This window comes from Enhydra lutris, unplaced genomic scaffold, assembly GCF_002288905.1.
Source record: "Enhydra lutris kenyoni isolate GAN:26980312 unplaced genomic scaffold, ASM228890v2 scaffoldscaffold9, whole genome shotgun sequence".
NCBI lineage: Eukaryota > Metazoa > Chordata > Mammalia > Carnivora > Mustelidae > Enhydra > Enhydra lutris.
The window spans coordinates 64,556,238-64,576,043 of record NW_019154093.1 but is presented as its reverse complement, the minus strand read 5'-3'; the positions used below and the strand labels follow the sequence as shown (position 1 = coordinate 64,576,043).

The 19,806-nt window shown below is 40.4% G+C and overlaps 1 protein-coding gene across 1 annotated transcript in view; it reads left to right on the top strand.

The window, feature by feature from the left end:
- LOC111142933 (phospholipid phosphatase related 5) overlaps positions 1–19,806 on the top strand; it is a 131,193-nt gene that overhangs the window by 68,656 nt on the left and 42,731 nt on the right. The gene's annotated exons all lie outside the window — the stretch shown is intronic.

Genomic DNA, 19,806 nt, shown 5'->3' with positions numbered 1-19,806 from the left:
CCCGCTACCTGAAGTAGTCTCAGCCTTCTACTTCTCCGCCATCTTGACTCCTCCTCCACATTATATTATTTTCTTAAGAGTAACATTGTATTATTTCCTTAAGAGTAACATTGTATTATTTCCTTAAGAGTAACGTGAAAACTCCAAGTAGTCACACAGATTGGCAGAATTGAACTAACTCAAGTTCTCTTTCTTCATCTTTATAATTATAATCCTATTGTGGTTTTTTCCCTCTTAAGTCTGTTTCAATATAGCATCAAAGGAGTTGGAGGTACTCTGGGGCCAAAGCATGCTTGACTGGCTCCCAACCCTCTTCACAAATTTACTCTCTTAACAAATATATATACCTGAGTCCACATGCCAGAAGTCAGCTGTATAACTGGGAGTTCTTCAAATTAACTTCCTTGCACAATAAAATAATACTTATTAGAGATTATGTAATACAATGTGCTGGTTTGAAGTTTATATATATGTTATTAGCTTTCAACAGTAACTGCAGCAATTATTTCAACTTAGACCAATGTTCCACTTACTGTTGTTCCGTAACAAATCACTCCAAACGTGGTGGCATTAAACGATTTACTATGCTCACAGGTGGCAGGTCAGATATTTGAAAAAGACACAGCATGGCTGTCTTGTCTCTGCTCCACGATGTTGTGGCCACAGTTGGGAAGACTCAAAGGCTGACTCAAAGTGTGTCTTGATATCTGAGGCACGGAGTCATCTGGAAGATTGCTCATGTGCATGTCCGCATCTGGGCTGGGACTTGAAGACAAGGGCTGCCCACCCATGGCCTTTCCATGTGTCTTGGCTTCCTCCCAGCATGGCAGCCCCAGGTGGTCTGGTTTCTTACAAAACTCGAAGCACAAGTATTCCAGAGAACGAGGCAGAAGTTCATGGGCTTATATGAGTTCTAGTGTCAAATCTGCTACCTTTTATTGGTAACAAGCAAGTCACAAGTCTGCCCAGAATCAAAGGGAGAAGTTGACGTCAACTCTTCATGGGGATGTGGCAAGGAAGACAGGGGTTGTAGCCAACTTTGAAGGATACTATTAGCTACACCAACAAAGATTTTGAGGGGCAGAAGCATGTTACCACTAACACTGTTCAGGATTGCCTGGCAATTCGATAGGCCTTATTATTGCCGCCTCTTATTGCCCGCTCCTGGGGCCCACTGCTGCCACCGTCTCACTCACAGTGAGCCACTGCTCCACCCATAGTGAGCTGCTGCACCTGTTGTAATCTGGAAAGGCCTTAGTAATGTTGCATTTAAAATGGGTGAAGATCAGCCTCATTGTTTTATTATTTAAGTATTTCTGCCTCTAGTAGAGTCTACATTCGTTGAGGTTAGAGACCATTTCTTTACAGTACCACAGTGCCAGCAGTAGCATGAATATAATACAGACTTAGAAATGTGGGTTGATTGATTCAAGCAACTACAGCCATATCATAAATGCTCGTTATTTGTAACTGGGAGATTTAAATAGATTCCTTGCCCTTGTCCCCTAGTAAATCTATAATCTCAGAGTATAGTGATGCAGAAAATGATACTCAGACTAAGAGGCTGTGCCTACTCAAAGCACTGGATAGATTCCTCTGATAAATGGGGCTAATTCCTTAAATAACTTAAGTTTCTGCATTTTCTATGGAAATTTTATTAGAGCCAAGAAAGAAATGAGGACACTGCTTGGCATTTATATAAGGCCCACGAGCCATCCCACTGAGGCTCTTTGCCACTCTGTCCTCAGCTGGGGAAACCTTTAATCACAACTGATCAAATGTTTTAATCATATAACCTTTATATATGGCTATATATAAAGTCTCAAAACTGCAGATGATGCCTGAATGGGATCCATGCACATTCTGAGGGTGGACAGGTCCTGCTGCACACCGATAACTGATCCCAGTTCCCGGTAGCCTCCCTTGGACATGGAGACAGCTGGACTGGATTCACAGAGATCTGGCTGGTGAGGTCCCTGTCCCTAGGTGCATCCATGGCTGTTCCTGGCCGTATTCTCACCACCCTGCAGAGCCCTCCTTTGGACCCTCCAGCAGCCAATTCTAGAATATGGCTTATTCACTCTAAATATCCCAAAAACCAAAGACCCTTTTGACTCTGATTTTCCCTAAAAAAGGGAACCTGTATTTGTATGAACTGCTGAATAATAAGTAACATCCTTTTACTATGTGTGCCAGTACTGTGCTAAGTACCTTATTATCTTGCTCAGTCCTCATGCTTGTACGCCATACGTACTATGATAGTTCACAAATTAAAGATGAGAAAACTGGGGCTCAAGAGAAATTTAATAACTCGCTCAGAGTCACACAGCCAGTGTATGCTAGAGCCAGGATCTGAATCCAGAATGCCTCTTGAGTGTGCTTTAAACTTCTGCCTTCCACAGTCTCCCCAGTCACTGAAATATACCGCCTGGAGCTGACAGTGCAGAATTCGAGGTCTCTTAACCTTGGGTCTGCGTGGCTAACATCTCTGTAGTTTCCCAGGAGTAGTTTTGACTCACATCATGGTCCCTTGCCGCTCACATGGCAATGGCCTAATGCTGTGTTCCAGAGCTATTGGCTTCTTGGAGTGAGCCAGAAACCTCAGTGCGTTCATCAGATAAGAAACACTAAAGGAAGCCACTACACATAAATCAGGCATATTTCTTGTATTTAAGTGCCTTATACATTCATTGCTGTTATGTTTAACTTACAGTGCTGCCCACTAATTCATCAGGGCCATTTTTTTAACAGAGAATCATAGGGCCTTTTAACTCACTCTGTAATTGATTTTTCTTATTCCATAAAATTTTCTTATTGGGTGCTTTTATTTCTTGGAGCTCTGTGCTATTGATTATAACTTTGGAGTCATTTATGAATATAAATAACATAGAGGAAATTAAATAGCAACATTAGACAGTCTTAGGAGGTATTACTTTAGCCTGATCACTTTACTCCCACTTCTGTGAACTTGGTGCAGACTCTCATCATCATCACTTGCTTGGATTATCGATAACATTTTCCTAATAGCTGTCTTTTTGCCCATTGTAACCCAAGTAACTTTCTAAACTGGGAATCATAACACACAGAGCCAGTTTCATGAGTGTATAACCTGTGTTTTCACACAGGCCCCATGCTTACGCGGGCCCCACACTTGATTTAATGCTCAGCTGTCACCATCTCGACATGCTTAATGATTTCCCAACAAGGGGCTTCACATTTGCATTTTACATGGGACTCTGAAAATTAGATAATCAGTCCTGGTAACATCTAATCATGTAATCCACCCTTCTTCCCTACCTCTGTCCTCATAAATGCTCTAGAAACTCCTCTGTGAATTTCCTAAGAATTCATGAAATACAGTTTTGAGGCATCTGTATTTTCTATAAACTTCCTTCTTTTGTAATACTATAATTCTACGACCTTAAAGTACTTTACAAATATAATTATTAAGGGATGTCAGAGATCTGATATTTACACAAACACCTCAAAATTTGACCCAATGCTAATAAAAATAAGATGGCCTTAAGTTTTTTTTTATTTGGTTCAGTTTGTCTATTTTGTTGTTTTATCAGACACCTCACAACATTGACTTGTATTGACCTGGTGGTCACACAATTCTCAGGACTTTTTTTTTTTTTTTTTAAAGCAGTGACCTTTTATCTTTTCCTTTAAATTCACAGACCTAGATTGAGTGTTTCAGTAAAAGTCAATGTCATCAATTATCTTAATGTCTGATAAGAAATGTCCAAAAGGGCTCAGAATAAAAGAACCTTGATTCACTCCATTTTTATCTCAATTTACAATGTGTGTACCACATTTCAAAGAAAAATTTAGATTAAACAAATCAAACTATTATAAATTGGTTTAATTCCAAAATACTGAAAATAGCCACTCATTCAATTATGTATCAATCCATTTGGGCACCTCTGGTGTTTTAAAGATTCAGAGACAATGACACTCAGCCCCTGATCTCAGGGCACATGCTAAACACTTGGATGGGGCTGGAAGGTGAGGGGTTATATTAATCTTCTAGGGCTGCCATAACAAAATACCATAGACTGGATGGCTTAAACAGCAGAAACTTATTTTCTCTGAATTCTAGGCACCAAAAGTGCAAGATCAAGGTGCCATCAGGGTTGGTGGCTGGTAAGGCCTCTCTGTGTGGGTTGCAGACAACTACCTCCTTCCTGTGTCCTCATATAGTCTTTTCTCTGTGCTGTGTGGAGGGAGAACTCTCTGGTATCTCTTTCTCTTCTTATAAGGACACCAATCCTTCCAGCTAGGGCCCCATCTTTAAACCTCATTAAATCTTAGTTATCTCCCTAAAGGCCCTATTTCTAAACATCATCACATTGGCGGTTAGGGCTTCAACATAAAAATTTTGAGGGGACACAGTTCAGTCCATAACCAACAGAGTACCCCACACTACCAATAAAATGTGTACTAAGTGCTTTCATAGAAATGGACTTAGGGTAGTCGGGTGGCCAGAAGGTTTCCAGGTAACAGAAGTGATTTCTCAGGGAAAGAGGGCCAGACAAGGACAGTAGGTGGTTGAGGAGTGTATTAGTTTCCTATGACTGCCATACTAAATCTCCACAAACTTGGGGGGTTTAAAACAGCAGAAATCCATTCTCTCACAGTTCTGGCAGCCAGAAGTCTGAAACAAGGTGGTCAGCAGAACCGTGCTCCCTTTGGAGTCTCCAGGGGAGAATCCTTCCTTGCATCTTTTAGCTTCTGATGGCTCTAGGCTTTTCTTGGCTTGTGACAGCTTACTTCCATCTCTAGTCCATGACCACACGGCCTTTTCCTGTGTTTATCCCTTTCTCATCTACCTGTGTTGGCTCTTCTTATGAAGATGCTGGTCTTATTTCAAGACTCTTGACTTAATAACATCTACAAACACCCTCTTTTCCAAATAAGGTAACATTCACGGGTTTCAGGGATTAGGACTTGGACGTATCTTTTTAGGGGTCACAATTCAACCTACTGCAAGGACTCAGAGAGATGGAATGGCAGAGCATATGGTGAGGATTACAAGCAGTTTGCCATGGCGAAAGCACAGCCTCTAGGAAGGGAAGGAGAAGTTGAGGCTGGAGAAACAAGAAAAGGTCATGTTGAAGAGGCCCTTCCACATCAGTAAAAGTTGGAGCTTTATTCTGAGCGCAGTGGGGTTAACCACTCATCCCCACTCTGAGCTTTCCGCACTCTCGCTTGCCCATGTAGGGATATGAACTAGGGGCACGTGACTAGTCCAACTAGCAGATGGATCTGTATCTGTGTAGTGTATTTTTTAAAATGTAAATTATTTCCCCCAACTTTTTAGTTGGAGAATTTCCTATCAGAGCAATATATCTACTTATTTTTGAAACACTAGTGCTGTGGTAGCCCTGGACTTATATTCACCAATAACAATGGTTGGCACCAAGCATGGCTCCCCACTCTAGAAGACAGGTGTTCTCTTCTCTTGGCCTCAGTCCCTTTGCTTCATTTTCTTCTTAACATAAGGCTGAGCCCATTCACCTCAATCTCCCTTGCTGTTGGCTTTTTCTTTACGCAGTCATCTTGGCTCATTCATATTACCGAACTTGCTCTTTGGGTAAAGGAACTTGGAACCTTCTCTTTGCAGGATGTATCCTCTCTCTTTCCCTGCCTTAAATTCTCTTCCTCCCCCCTTTCTTATCCTATCTTTCAGTATTACAAAAAGCCCCCACAGGAACCTGCCTGCCTCTTTCCCCAGATCTGGGTTGTTGCTTCAGTTTTCCTCGAGGCAAGCAAAAGGTCTTACGTGTCATTTCATAATCAGGGCATAGAAAAACTCGTGATCAACTCAACTTCTATTTTCTGTTCATTCTTTCTGTGATTTATGCCCCTGTATCCATATCTCAATTATTCTTACTATTGGCTTGTATTATAATGATCTTTTCACATGTCTTTCTTTTTTCTTGGACTAAGAGTTCCTTAAGATCAACAATGAAAGCCTTCCCCATCTCTGTATCCCTAGCCCAAGCACATTGTCCACGATGCAGTAAAGGCACAATAAATGTTAATTGAAAATGAGTAAGGGAAGGGGCTCCTGGGTGGCTCAATCTGTTGATCATCCGACTCGGTTTCAGTTCAGGTTGTGATCTCAGGGTTGTGGGATCAAGCCCCAGGTCCAGCTTTGTGCTCACCACCAAGTCTGCTCGTCTCTCCCCTTCTGCTCCTCCCCTCGCCTTCTCTCTCTATCTCTAAAATAAATAAATGCAATCTTTAAAAAAGAAAATGAATAAGGGAATAAATGAATGAATTCCATCCACATCTCTTTCCTTCTCTTGAGCCTGATATTATTTTTAAACTTTTCCTTAACTTTTTCTGGCATGTAGTGTGTTTTTAATAGTATTCTAGGAAATCTTTTCTTGCCTACCCAGGAACATACAGCCTGTCTTCCCTTCACTGCCATATTTGCCCTGGGGGATAACATGCTTGCCAGGCACCAGCTCCTGTCCATCCATAAGCACACTCCTGCCTACCTGCCCACTCCTTCCTCTGCCCCTCAGCCATGTCCTGTTGCCGCGCAAGTTCCAAGCCCCAGCAAACCAAAAGAGTTCAGGAAACATGCCTGTGAAATTATCTCCTGTCTCTCATGATGCCATTGAGGTTCATCCTATGGTCAGATTTCTATGTCTCCTGTTTCCAGATTTCATGCCCCTTATTCCGCTGAAGTAGCGAGAGCCAAGCATCCCTGCCGTCTGTCTTCCTTCTTCCCCTGTAGCTTCTGCTGTCCCACCAGCCAGGCATATCTTCCTCTAGGGCCGTAAGCCCCTATGATACCGATCTTCTCTCCTCAGGTTCAGTAACACATTCCTTCACATAGCTTTCAAGGCCAGACTAGTTTTCTCCACATAATTCTTGAACTTTATCCAGATACATCTAATCACTCTTCTGAGAGCAGGCCTTACTCTGTACCCCTTGGTGCCTTTGCTCTCTTCACTGCATGCCTCAAAACGTGTGTTTTTTGGGTGGCTGTGATTTTGTGATTTATATAGCAGGTATATATTTGGTCTTCATGCACAGTTCTAGCCCACAGCTCTGAAAACCCTTGGAATTTCTTGTGAGGAGAGTGATAAACGTGTCTTTGTTATGTTAATAAGATGACCTTTGGAAAGCCCCAGGTAACCCAAGGACAAGGGCTGGTTGCCAAGGGAGCAAACCCCATGATCAAAGGATTGAAACCTTCAGTCCCACCCCTGACTTCAGTCTAGTCATTACCCTGGGCGATGATTTAATCATCCATGCCTCTGTAATGAAACCTATATTAAAAACCCAAAAGGAGCTCAGTGGGCTTCTGGGTTGATGAACGCATGGAGGTTTTGGGAGAGAGGTGCACCTGGAGAGGGAATGGAAGCTCCATGCCTTTTCCCATGCTTTGCCCTGTGTAACTCTTTCATCTGGCTGCCATATCCTTTTATAATAAATCAGTGATCTAGCAAGTGAAATGTTTCTGTCAGTTCTGGGAGCCACTCTAGCAAATGGATCAAACCCAAGAAGGGGGGTGGGGTCATCGGAACCTCCACCCTGCAGCCAGTAGGTCAGAAGCACAGGTTGTAAACAGGGCTGCAATTTGTGACCCGAAGTGGTGGGGAGAGGCAGTCTTGAGCCCTTAACCTGTGGAATCTGGTGCTATCTTTGGGTAGATAGTGTGAGAATTGAATTGAGTTCTAGGACACTCGGTGTCTGGGGAATTCTTATTGCTGGTGTGGGAGAATCTCCCTGCTCGCTCCCCGATACTCTCATTGGAATTGGTGATCAGACTTGAAACTTTTTTTTTTTTATTTTTTAATTTTTTTTTTATTTTATTTTTTATAAACATATAATATATTTTTATCCCCAGGGGTACAGGTCTGTGAATCACCAGGTTTACACACTTCACAGCACTCACCATAGCACATACCCTCCCCAATGTCCATAATCCCACCCCCCCTCTCCCAACCCCCCTCCCCCCATTAACCCTCAGTTTGTTTTGTGAGATTAAGAGTCACTTATGGTTTGTCTCCCTCCCAATCCCATCTTGTTTCATTTACTCTTCTCCTACCCCCTTAACCCCCCATGTTGCATCTCCTCTCCCTCATATCAGGGAGATCATATGATAGTTGTCTTTCTCCGATTGACTTATTTCGCTAAGCATGATACCCTCTAGTTCCATCCACGTCGTCGTCGACAAAGCAGGAAAGAATGTCCAATGGAAAAAAGACAGCCTCTTCAATAAATGGTGTTGGGAAAATTGGACAGCCACATGCAGAAAAATGAAATTGGATCATTTCCTTACACCACACACGAAAATAGACTCAAAATGGATGAAGGATCTCAATGTGAGAAAGGAATCCAGACTTGAACCTTTTTAATGGCAAACTTGATCTTCTGTGAATTAATTCAGTGAATTAATGTGAAGCTAACTTATAGGCTTATTAATTCACCTTGTGTAAGTATCCATATATTTCAATGTAGGAATGTGAGTTTGTTTCATTGTGGGGCGCGGCATTTGAACCAGTTGAGGGTGTCCTGTAATGAGAAGTACACGCATCACTTTAACTTTCCAAAATCTGAAAATATTTTGAATTCTGGAATACTTCACAGCAATAAAGGATCACATCACTACTTTTTACATTTGACCAATGATGAAACTAAGGCTCAGAGGGGATATGTCACTCACCGATGTCAGCTCTTCAGTCTACTGGACAGTCTTCTAGGACTAGAAGTCAGATGCTCTGAGTCTACCCGAGGCATGACCCCCTCACTATGGCCACCAAATGCAGATGCTTCCTGCAAGGTGAAGATAGGAAAGAAAGTAGATTCTTCTACAAGAGCCATTAATTTTTCAGAAAACTAATAGTATTCTGAGAAAGAGCTTCTTAGACATTATTTCTGAAATATAAAAACTACTACATACTTCAAAAAATAGCTAAAATACATACGAGGTATAAAAGACACAGAGTTAGATTATTTATGGAATCGTATTTGTGGAATTTGTATATTTTTTTCCTAGTCAGATGTTATCAGTGTAATATAGACACAAATCTAGGTTCAAAAGCAGTATGTTCATTTATTCATTCAGTGCTTCCTATATTCCCAAGTCATCTTATGTACCCAGCCCCTGTGCTGATGCGCACGTTAGCAGCTGCGTCATACATGGAGTTTCAGTACCTATGTCAGCCTTCAAAAGTCTATTTAACTCATTAATGTACTTAGCATATAGTGCTAATAGTCCTGTATGGAGCCGTGGAGCACACTTTTCATGAGAAAACAGGTAAGGTATTTTGATTGTTGGTGTATATGTGAACATCATTGCCCCTCCAGGTGGGTAGCTAGATTTTCTCACTGCAGACTTTTCTGCCAATTGAGTCTTGGGACCAGTTATACTTTGTTCCTTACTCACCTTACTTTCCACCACAACCAGTCTCCACTCAGTTCAGACTCATCCATTCAAATGCACATGTATGTACACACACACACACACACACACACACACAAACATACACACACACATCTTATTAACTAATGGGTCTTACGAAATCAACTTCCTAATTATTTATCTAATCTGTTCATAACTGCAGTTCAGGACATGACCACCCAACACCTGGAACCACTTCAGCCAAAGTGACACTTTAAAACTCAAATCTGCTGCTGTCATTTCCTCCAGTCCCCGTAAGGGCTCTCCATTTTCCTTTTCCTAAAAATCCAAGCTCCCTCACTTGACCCACAAATCCTTTGGTAACCTGGCCCCTGTTAACCTCTTTATCTTAATTTTCTGCCTCTCCCCTCTCGGCAGTCCCTCCCAGGGCTCTCCCACACCCCCACCCACACAGCCTTCTGTCTGACACTTGGAGTTATTTTCAGTTCCTCCCGTGTCTCCTTTGTACATGCTCTCACCTCTGTTCAAAGAACTCCTCGAGCCTCACCTGCCCTCCACAGACTGAGGCAGAGACCTCTCTATTCATACAGTCTGTGGCAGTCAGAGCACGGACTTCATAGTTAAGCTGCTTGAGTTCAGAATCCTGCTTCATTACTAGTAGCCCTAAGTCCATGGACAAGTTACTTAACCTTCTATGTCTTTCTTATCTGTCCTGTTAAGTTACCATGCCATGGGATTATTTAGGTTACATAATTACACATACAGCACTTGGCATAGTCTTGGATGCATGGTAAGTACTCAGTAAATTTTAACTTGCATTTTGATTAAGTAGCTATTGAGAGTGAATCATGCTAGCCACTGAGGTGACAAAGAAGAAAAGGTATTTCTATCTTTCATAAACTAGCAAAAGCGAAAAAGATATATTGTTTCAAAACAAAAATGATGTCATTTCCCAATACTTATTATGAGACCAAATGCTGAGTAGCAAAATGAACAAGAGATCATTCCCCCAACAACTGGGATGGAGGTTGAGAATGTGATTTGAGATACAGAGCAGGCACCTGGGAGAGAAGGATCTTTTGACATCTGACAACTTGTTTGCCCCAAACCCAGAATGTCTTGGAATGAAGGGTAGAAGCTGGAGGGTGTGGGAGAAAAGTGGCCAAACACTGGGGCTCATGCTTTCCACTTTCCTTCTGCGTCTTGAGGGGTAGTGAGGTGAAAGCGGAAAATTAGGTTAGAGTACAATGGGGGGTGAATCTAGGCAGCTTTTTTAGTTAAATGAAAATTGAGGGGAGTGGGGGAGGGAAATCTCCAACCCTGAAACAGGGAAGAGAAGGGACGTCCTGAGACCCCCAGATGACCAACCAGGAAATCTCCCCACCCCTGTGATTTAGTCCCAGATGAGCATTAGGAATGAGGTCAGCGATATCCTGTGAGCATGCTGTTCAATACCTCAAGCTGCGGTTAATATTTCTGATATTTATTTATGATGTTTACTGAAATTAGTGTAAAATTGATAAAGTACTTTGCTGCCAGTTGCAAACCTATATGTATATATATTCTTAGTTCACTTATGGCCACAGTGACTACCACGAGACTCTGTGTATGTTATGTGTGTGTGTGCCCTGGGGCACACGTTTCTCTTCCTCATTGTGATAGGGCATTGATCGTTTTAAGCTATGAGTTCTTCCTGTTATTGAATAATTTAAGGTGATATCTGAAGATGTGAACCCAGTTCTTAATATTTAAAATCTTTCTGATTCTATATGTTATATGGAGATGTATAGTGCATATCTTACAGAGATCATGTCTGCGATTAATTACATGCTCATTAATTATAGTTTCTTTCCTGAACTGAGGTAAGTCTGAGAGAAAATATGAACCCCCCCTTATCCACAAATTCAAACAGTTTTGAGGATTAGGCAGAGATAGTTGAGATGTGCTTTTGCCATTTTACCACTGATTTCTTGTCCCTGACATTTAACTTGGGTATTTTAATAGCTTTGCGTGTTGTATTTTCTCCGTTTGCCTTTAAGTTAAGCTAAAACTGATTCCTAAATTCATCTAGCAGTCAAATGCACATTTGTGTAGTATTTAAAGATCTCCAGATCCATCTTTTACATATTAATTTTAGTTCCTTACTTGTTAATCAGCAAACTTTAAAATCTTAGATATGACAGAGTTCTTAAAATCATAGGAATCAAGTATCTTTTGCTTGCGTGTACCTCTTCAACCCGCACATAGTTTTTCTTTTCCTTGTATCACAATCAGAAAGATAACCGCTTATCTTTTTTTTTAATAACAGCCTATCTTTATCTAAATATTATTTTACTTTTTATCTGGTGTATGGAAAACAAATGTTAAATGGTGACTGTGTGTGGTTCTTGATTTTAGACCGAGAAAATGTCAAGTCAAAGTGTTTTTATTTTGCTAGCTGAGAGATGAAGGGCCACGCATACAATACATTTCTCAGGATGTGGGGGGAGGGGGGGAGTCCCACTGGAGAGAAATGGGCTCCATGTTCAATCAGCCACGGCTGCACTTCAGGGATAAGGTAAATGTGTCAGTGATGAAGGAGCTGTTATTTACAACCAAACCATCAATTGGCCATTGTGCTGAGAGCAGCTGAGTCACTGAGCATATTCAGATCTTAACTGCACATACCAGCTGGTCCTGAACACTGAGGGTGTTGTTACTCACATCACATTTGTGACTCCCTACTGTTGCCCATTCAAGGACATCAACTACATGATAAATTCTGTGTTCATGATTATGTAATCTTTTGTTAGGGACCCACTAAGTATATTGTAAGGAAATGGATGACTTCCCTTCATTTTTTAGCTACAATATGCTTAAGGACCTTTATCCCCATGCCCACATGCTAGGCAACTGATTTTATTAGTTCTCCCAGAAAATATATAGTTTTAATCTAAATAATCTCTTTTTAATCCCTTAGGTGGATTCAAGAAACAAAATAAACAAAAATCTTCCTGGTGCCAAAATTTGCATTCCTTGTGTAAGTTCTTGAGCCAAATCCCACAGACTATTATTGCCATTTTAATTTTATAAATGTTATAAAAATAAGACGCAGATAAGTAATTTGGCTAAAGTCACAGAACTAATGAAAGGTGGGTTGACATTTTAACCCCAAGTATTAAACTCTTATTTTGAGCTTTTCCTCTTGGTTTCCAGTAACTACATGCGGAATCTCCTGAGCACCTAATGACTGTCAGTAAAATACAAAACAAATGTTTACCTTTGATGAAGTCAAACGTTGAAAAGTAGATGTTATGATCATTAGAACCTGAAAAAAGTAGACTGACTCTGAAAATTCAAAATAAGTCCAAAATATCACTTTATCACATTATGTGTTACTTAAACTATAATGTGAATAGATGTAAAAGATAAATATAGATATAAAGATATAGATAACTGTTGTCTGATAAAGCCCAGGTACCCTAAAAAAATGCTTTTATGTTCAATGCCCAACTCCAACCAATATAATAATTAAATAACAAAATAGCAATAAATGGTGAAATGCATGCAATTTTTTTCCAATTAACTGATATATTTTTCATTCCCTTTCTATCATGATGCTCTTATTTAGGTCAGCATTACCAAATAGATTATTTAGATTATCCAATAGAAACATAAAATGAGCCACATATATGATTTTTTAATTTTTCAGTAGTCACATTAAAGAAGCTTAAAAAATAGTGAGATTAATTTTAAAATCTATTTCATATGACTGAATATATCTAGAATATTACCAATTCAACATGTATCAACATAAAATTATTAATTTTGCATTCCTTTCTTGGCAAAGTTTTGAAATCCAGTGTGTTTATTTGACACTTGCATTACATCTCAGATGGGAACTAAATTTTCATCTGAAATACTTTATCTGTATTTAGGTTTCATAGAATTCACAGTGTAAAAACTAGACACACATACCTAATTTGTTCCAAACATATTTAAAATGTTTCTAATAATCAAATCAAACACTAGTTTTGAAATTTGAATTAACTAAAGTTAACTAAAATTAAAAAATTGAATCCCTTGTTTCCACTAACTACATTTCAAATGGTCAGTTGCTGTACTAGCTAGTTGCTACCATTGGACAACATAGCTCTAAGATTTCTCATCTGTTATTCATTTGCCTTAGAGAAGGGTGGTCCATAAAAGAAGGGCTGACATCTCCCCATCTCCCTTTCCCCCAGTTCCTGGCAACCACCACTCTCTATTCTCTGCTTCTGTGAATTTGACTATTTTAGATTCCACATAGAGAGATCATGCAGTATTTTCTTTCTGTGCCTGGATATTTCACTTACCATAATGTCCTTCAGGTTCATCCATGTTGTCAAAAATAGTAGGATTTCCTTTTTTTTTTTTTTAAGGCAGAATAGTATTCCATTGTATATGTAGTATATTTACCTCACAGAGATTTAATGTTCCACCATGTGACTATAGTTAACAATACTGTATTGCATACTTAAAACTTGTTAAGAGAGCAGGTGTGTCCTAAATGGTCTCACACACATACACACAAAATGATAACTCTGTGAAGAAATGGATATATTAATTAGTTTGATTGTGGTGATTACTTAACAATATATATACATATCAAAATTATTATTTGCAAATTATACCTCAGTCAAGGGTAGGTAGGAAAGAGATGAGCCAGTGTCTATCAAAAAAGAAGACACTATTTAATTTTAATAATCAAATCTCTTTTTGTCAAAAGAGAACGGGAATTTCTAAATCCCAAAACCACCTTTATGTACCAAAAGCAAAAGTTAAAAGATTTGACTATCATGAGCCAGTAACACAGAGAACACAAGATCTAATGTAAGAGGTGGAACCGTCAACCTAAGGGAGGAGAAGGTGCATTTCTGGGTCTAGGAAGTGGGAAGATTGGAGGAAAGCAAAGACCAGAATGGCAGATGTGATCATCTGACTGAGCACCCTGAGTTAGAATCTCTGAGAAGGAAATTAGTCACCAGATAATAGAAACTGCAGAGAAGTTGAAGAGAAAGCAGAAGATAAATGGTCTTTACGTCATTTCTGTCTTGCAATTGGAAGAATTCAACCTCAGGGCACCCCAAGAGCAGGTAGGGCAGGCAGCAGAGATGAGTATAATGGGAACCAGGGGACCCTACAGCAGAGCTGGAAAGAACAGGCAGCGCACCTGGGGCTGGCAGGAAGATGTGCAGGAGATTCACAGGAATTTTATAGCATGTGAGCCTAGATGGAACAAGTCAGCATTGGGTTCACAAGGACATTAAACAGTGATTGTCAGCAGAGCACCCAGGGGAGACCACGTGGGAGAAGCACAGGGCTGTGGAAGCCAGCAGAAATGAAGAGGCCACACTGTAAGACAGACCTGTGGCTGCTCTGAGGTTGCCTCCCCACTTGGGCAGACTGCCAACTGGACTCCAGTGCCATTTTGCCAGAAAGGGAAGAGTGAGAAATTGAGAAAACAACTGACGGTTTATTAAACATTCCTCCCTCCCCTATTCTGTTCCTGTTCAGTCTTGGATGGATGCTTATGATGGAGTTTATATCAGTTATGGAAAATAAAGTAGCTGCGTGCTTTATACAATCTAGATTACAGTATATAAAATTTATGACTTCAATATACTACTGTTTATTGCACTCCCCTCTCATAGCTCTGAATTATGTGAACACAAATCTGTCTGGTACAAAGTCTATGGTCTTTCCTCTGTTGTATTACCTCCCATCACCATTCTATTACACACCTTATCAGACACCTTTACATTGCTGTTTGACAAATCTATGAATGTAAATAAGTATGGATACAACAGTAAGACTTTCAGGACACTGTGCAGCTGGCTTAATAAATGAACCTAAAAGATAGTGCTCAGTGTGTCCATACCAACTTGCAAATAAATCTCTACTAGAGTGCCATGAAGTTCTATCTTTGATGCTGTATAGAGCTAACAAGAAGCTCAGAGAAAGAACAAAGATAATAGATGTCATCATAAAAGTTCAAAATGGCGTTGGCAGGGTGAAATATTAATTTGAAAACAATTAAGAAGTTTGATTTTTTGAGTAATCCTGGGAGTCCAAAGTAGGGGAACTTGCTAGGGCATCACTCCATGAGAGGAAGTCACACACACTCTGACCAGTACTGCTATATAGTTATTGAAAAACAAAAACCAAAAACCCTATTCCTTTTTTAGGCTGTATTAATCAAAATAGTCAAAACCTGGAAATCAGCTTAAAGATGATCCATTCCTAACCAAATTACAATATACAGATCCATGAGTAAGACCATAAGGTGCAATCCAGAAAAGTAAGTTATACCCTGACCTGGTCAGGAGATATGCACCCCTGACCATATCTCTGTTTTGGACTCTACATTTTGGGAGGAGGACTACAGTATGTCAAAAGCACCAGAATGACGTGTTACTGAGAGATCTGGCCACTGAGTTATTTCCATACTGATGGGTGGAATTGAGGTAATTTTGTCTGTAGGAAAGAAGAGGCAAAGGATAAGAGTAGAGGGCAACAAACAGACTGCAAATAATTAGTGGCTGTCTTTAGACAGAGAACTTAGAAGAAGAAAACAAAAGCTGCAAAATGGCATAAGGAAGAAGTGAAAGGAGCCTAGAAACAAGAGAAGGAACCAAGTTCTCCCCATGCTCGGCCATGATGCCACCACATACCTAATGATCCCCACTCACCAGGCGCCATCTTCATGATCATGCAGCACCGTAGGCCCTGGACTTCCGTGTTCTTCGGCCTGGCGCTGACTTAACCTTTGCAGTTACAAGGCACTTACTGTGGGCCAAGCTCTGTACTGAGAACTTCCCCTATATTGTGTCTTTAGTCCTTCCAGTACTATGCGATGATGCTTTCGTGATCATTTACATTTTATACATAAGAAGACCGAGGCTTAAACATTGGATAACTTGTCTACATGAGCGGCAGAGCTAAGAACTAAACCAGGTCTTACTGATTGCAAAGTGGATGCGCTAATCCCTAGGCCACAGTTACCTCCTCCATTGGACCAGTTTTAAAAATCCCAGAATGTTTCATTATTCACACGCTGAGCCCATATTGATTGAAGGTAGTGGTTTTCTTTTAACACCATGACAGATTACCACAAACCTGGTGGCTTAAAATAACCCAAGTTTACTATCTTGCAGTTCTGCTGTTCTGAAATCCAACATGGGTCTCACTAGGATAAAATCAAGGGTCAGTCCCGTTACATCCCTTCTGGAGGCTCTAGGGGAGAATTCATTCTTGGATTTTTGCAGCTTCTAGAGTCTGCGTGAATTCTTTGGTTTGTGGCACCCTTCTTCTGTTTCATAGGATTGGTGCATGGGCATCATTAGGGAGCTGTGTTCTTCCCATCACAGGTGCCTGCCCTGTACCAGGTATTGCTCCAGGCACTGTGAGATAGACACGGAGGAGAAAGACAATAGCAGGTAAACAAATACATATGCCAGACAATTTGTGTGGCAAAAACATAAAACAATATAATCATCTCAGTAGCCGCAGGAAAAGCATTTGACAGAATTCAGTAGTCATTCCCCCACCACTTCCCTTTGCTGGGAACTCTCAGACTCCTTTTCCTGGATCTCACTTTAGATGTCTCCTCTTGGAGAAACAGTTTCAGGTGTATAGTAAGTGCTTAACAAACGCAAATGTTTGTTTTTATTTTTATTTACTTATATAATTAGTGTTTTAAAATCATACGATGCTTTCTAAACTTACCCAGCAGATGGATGTTTATTATCACAGGTGAATCACTTCACGCTTCTGAATAACATGGGCCTGGTGATTACACTTTAGTAAAAACAAACAAGTAAGCAAAACCCCTTTATCTGTATGTTAGTTGCTGTATATATTTGTATAAACAAGGAGAGAAGTGTAGAAGAATATATACCAGACAGTGGACAGCGGCCGATCAGCTTTGGTTTCTGCATCTTTGCGCTGATAAATGCTCACGGAATGGGTGGACAGGGACCGCTAACAAAGGTTAAATAATGAGAGGGTTCTGGAAGGTAGTGAGCACCCACTGACCCTTGAGGACTGAGTGGATATGATCTTGCTCAAATCATACACTCTTCTGTTTGTTTTATTTTAGCTACATTTTGACATCTGGTTAACCTAGATGGTTTCATAAGTGAATTAAAAACCAAGAGAGCATAAATAATCAATTTCTGTACTGTATCCAACTTGCTTAATAGATTCTTGTGCCGTAATTTCCTCTCCTGCAAATTAGGAATAATAGACTTTCTGTAAGAATAACACAATTAAACTGGTTAAAAGGCACTTATATTCATAAAGTACCCAGGAGTTGTCGAGTATAAGTGAAAACTCTCTAATGTTTCTTTTGTGACATCCATGCAAACTGATTATGCTCTAGAAAAATATATTACAAAACATGGTATGATCCACCTTAAAGTCAAATGTATTTGAACAAATGTCACTCTTTTCCCATAACCCTTAAAATTCAATCATCTTCCTTTCTGGGTCTGGACATTAAGTGGGGATCTGGTGAAGGAAGAGCCAAATCCCAGGCTATTCCTCATACAGAAGCTTTTTCATGAGTCTGCACTGTAGCCAGACTACATCTTTGGAGTCCTTATAACCAATGTTTGGGTCATTAGTGCAACTGGAGCAAACATTCAAAAGAAACCTCACAGTCATCACCCAAGCTTATAGATTACTCTATGTCTATACAACTGGGACAAGTATCTGAGATGCCTTTTGAGGATGAGGGGGGAAGACAAATGCTTTCCAAAAGCAGATAGATTCTGTGAGAGATTGTCTACACAGAGAGAGACCATACTTCCATTACTTCTTGTTTCTCCCTAATAGCAGAGAATAAATGTGGCTTCACCGTATGATATTACGGCAGCCTTGTTTCTCCTCTGATTTCAACTCTCTTGTATTCGCTGATACTCAGCTTGTGTCCATTGGCCATTTCCTCCATGCAAGAAATCAGTGAAGAAAGAGGAGAGATTAAGAGGTGCTTTACTTCTCATTTACATCTTTCCATTTTCAACAGTACCACTCCCAAAAGCCAAATTGTGTTTTCTTCATAATGAGCTTTACCTTGATTCAGTTTTTTTCATCTACAAAATGAAGGTAATGATGAGATCTGACTTATATGGCTATTTGGAGACTTTAATAAGGTAATTAACATAAGATACTTAGAACATTGCCTTGAACAGCGATCACTCACTAAATCATAGCTGTAATGAATATTAGTAATATTAATACTCTTCAATTATCCTCCCACATTTATTTTCTCTTAATAAGGACAGAGTATGTTTAGAGTTCTGACAGATGTGAAGAAATGCAAAAGCCAGAATTAATCAACGTTATAGCTGTGTTAAGGAAAACCTCACGAGCAGCCCCAATTTCACTCCCTATTCATAGGCACTAGTCAGATAAGGAATTACTCCGTTACATGCATCCGTGACAACCTGAAATGGTGTGATATCCCTGCCTTGTTATTCGTGTGGGCAGAGCTCTTTAACACCTTCTCTCAGAATGGCAGAAACATCATTTTCTCTCTCTCATCTCTTCTTGTTCCCCCCCTCATGTCTGCTTATCCTTCGTCACTGAAATTATTCAGCTCTGCCACGCCCAGGCTTACAGTACCCAGCCCCAGCTCCGAAGGTCACAGGCCAAAGGTGAAACAATTCACCTTCCCCTCCCCCCCCACCCTAGATTGTTGGGACATGAGAGAGATGGCAAAGGGCTAGAACTTGGATAGATAGAAGCCTTGTATCACATGGGCTGTTTAAATATTCATGCATCCTCTTCTGGCAGCTAACAGGGCTGCAAACTTGGCCCAGGAGGGAAAAAGGTGTGTGTGGGGGCACCTGGGTGGCTCAGCGGGTTAAGCCTCTGCCTTCATGATCCCAGAGTCCTGGGATCAAGCCCCGCATCGGGCTCTCTGCTCAGCAGGGACCCTGCTTCTCCCTCTCTCTTTGCCTGCCTCTCTGCCTCCTTGTGATCTCTGTCTGTCAAATAAATAAATAAAATCTTAAAAAAAAAAAAAAAGAAAAAAGAAAAAGGTGTGTGTGTTGGGGCGGGGAGGGATGTGGAGATAATTACTAAATTTCATAGCATTCTGAAATGGCTGCTGTGAAGGAAAAACTTGAGTGCCGATATTTGGTTTAATCTCTCAGGCAGTTTTTTTTTTTTTTTTTAATTCAACACAGTGCAATAGGCAAGTGATTAAATGCATTTTTAAGTATTTTTTCAGAGCGTGTCATCAGCGTTAGATACCCACTGACATTAATACCGTAAAAACATATTGGACTGTCAAAGCCACCTCCTTTATAATTACTTTACTAATGACTTGATATATTAGCTGACACATTCCCCTTGCAGTCAACAGCTTTGCTTATGTCGTAACACAAGTTTAA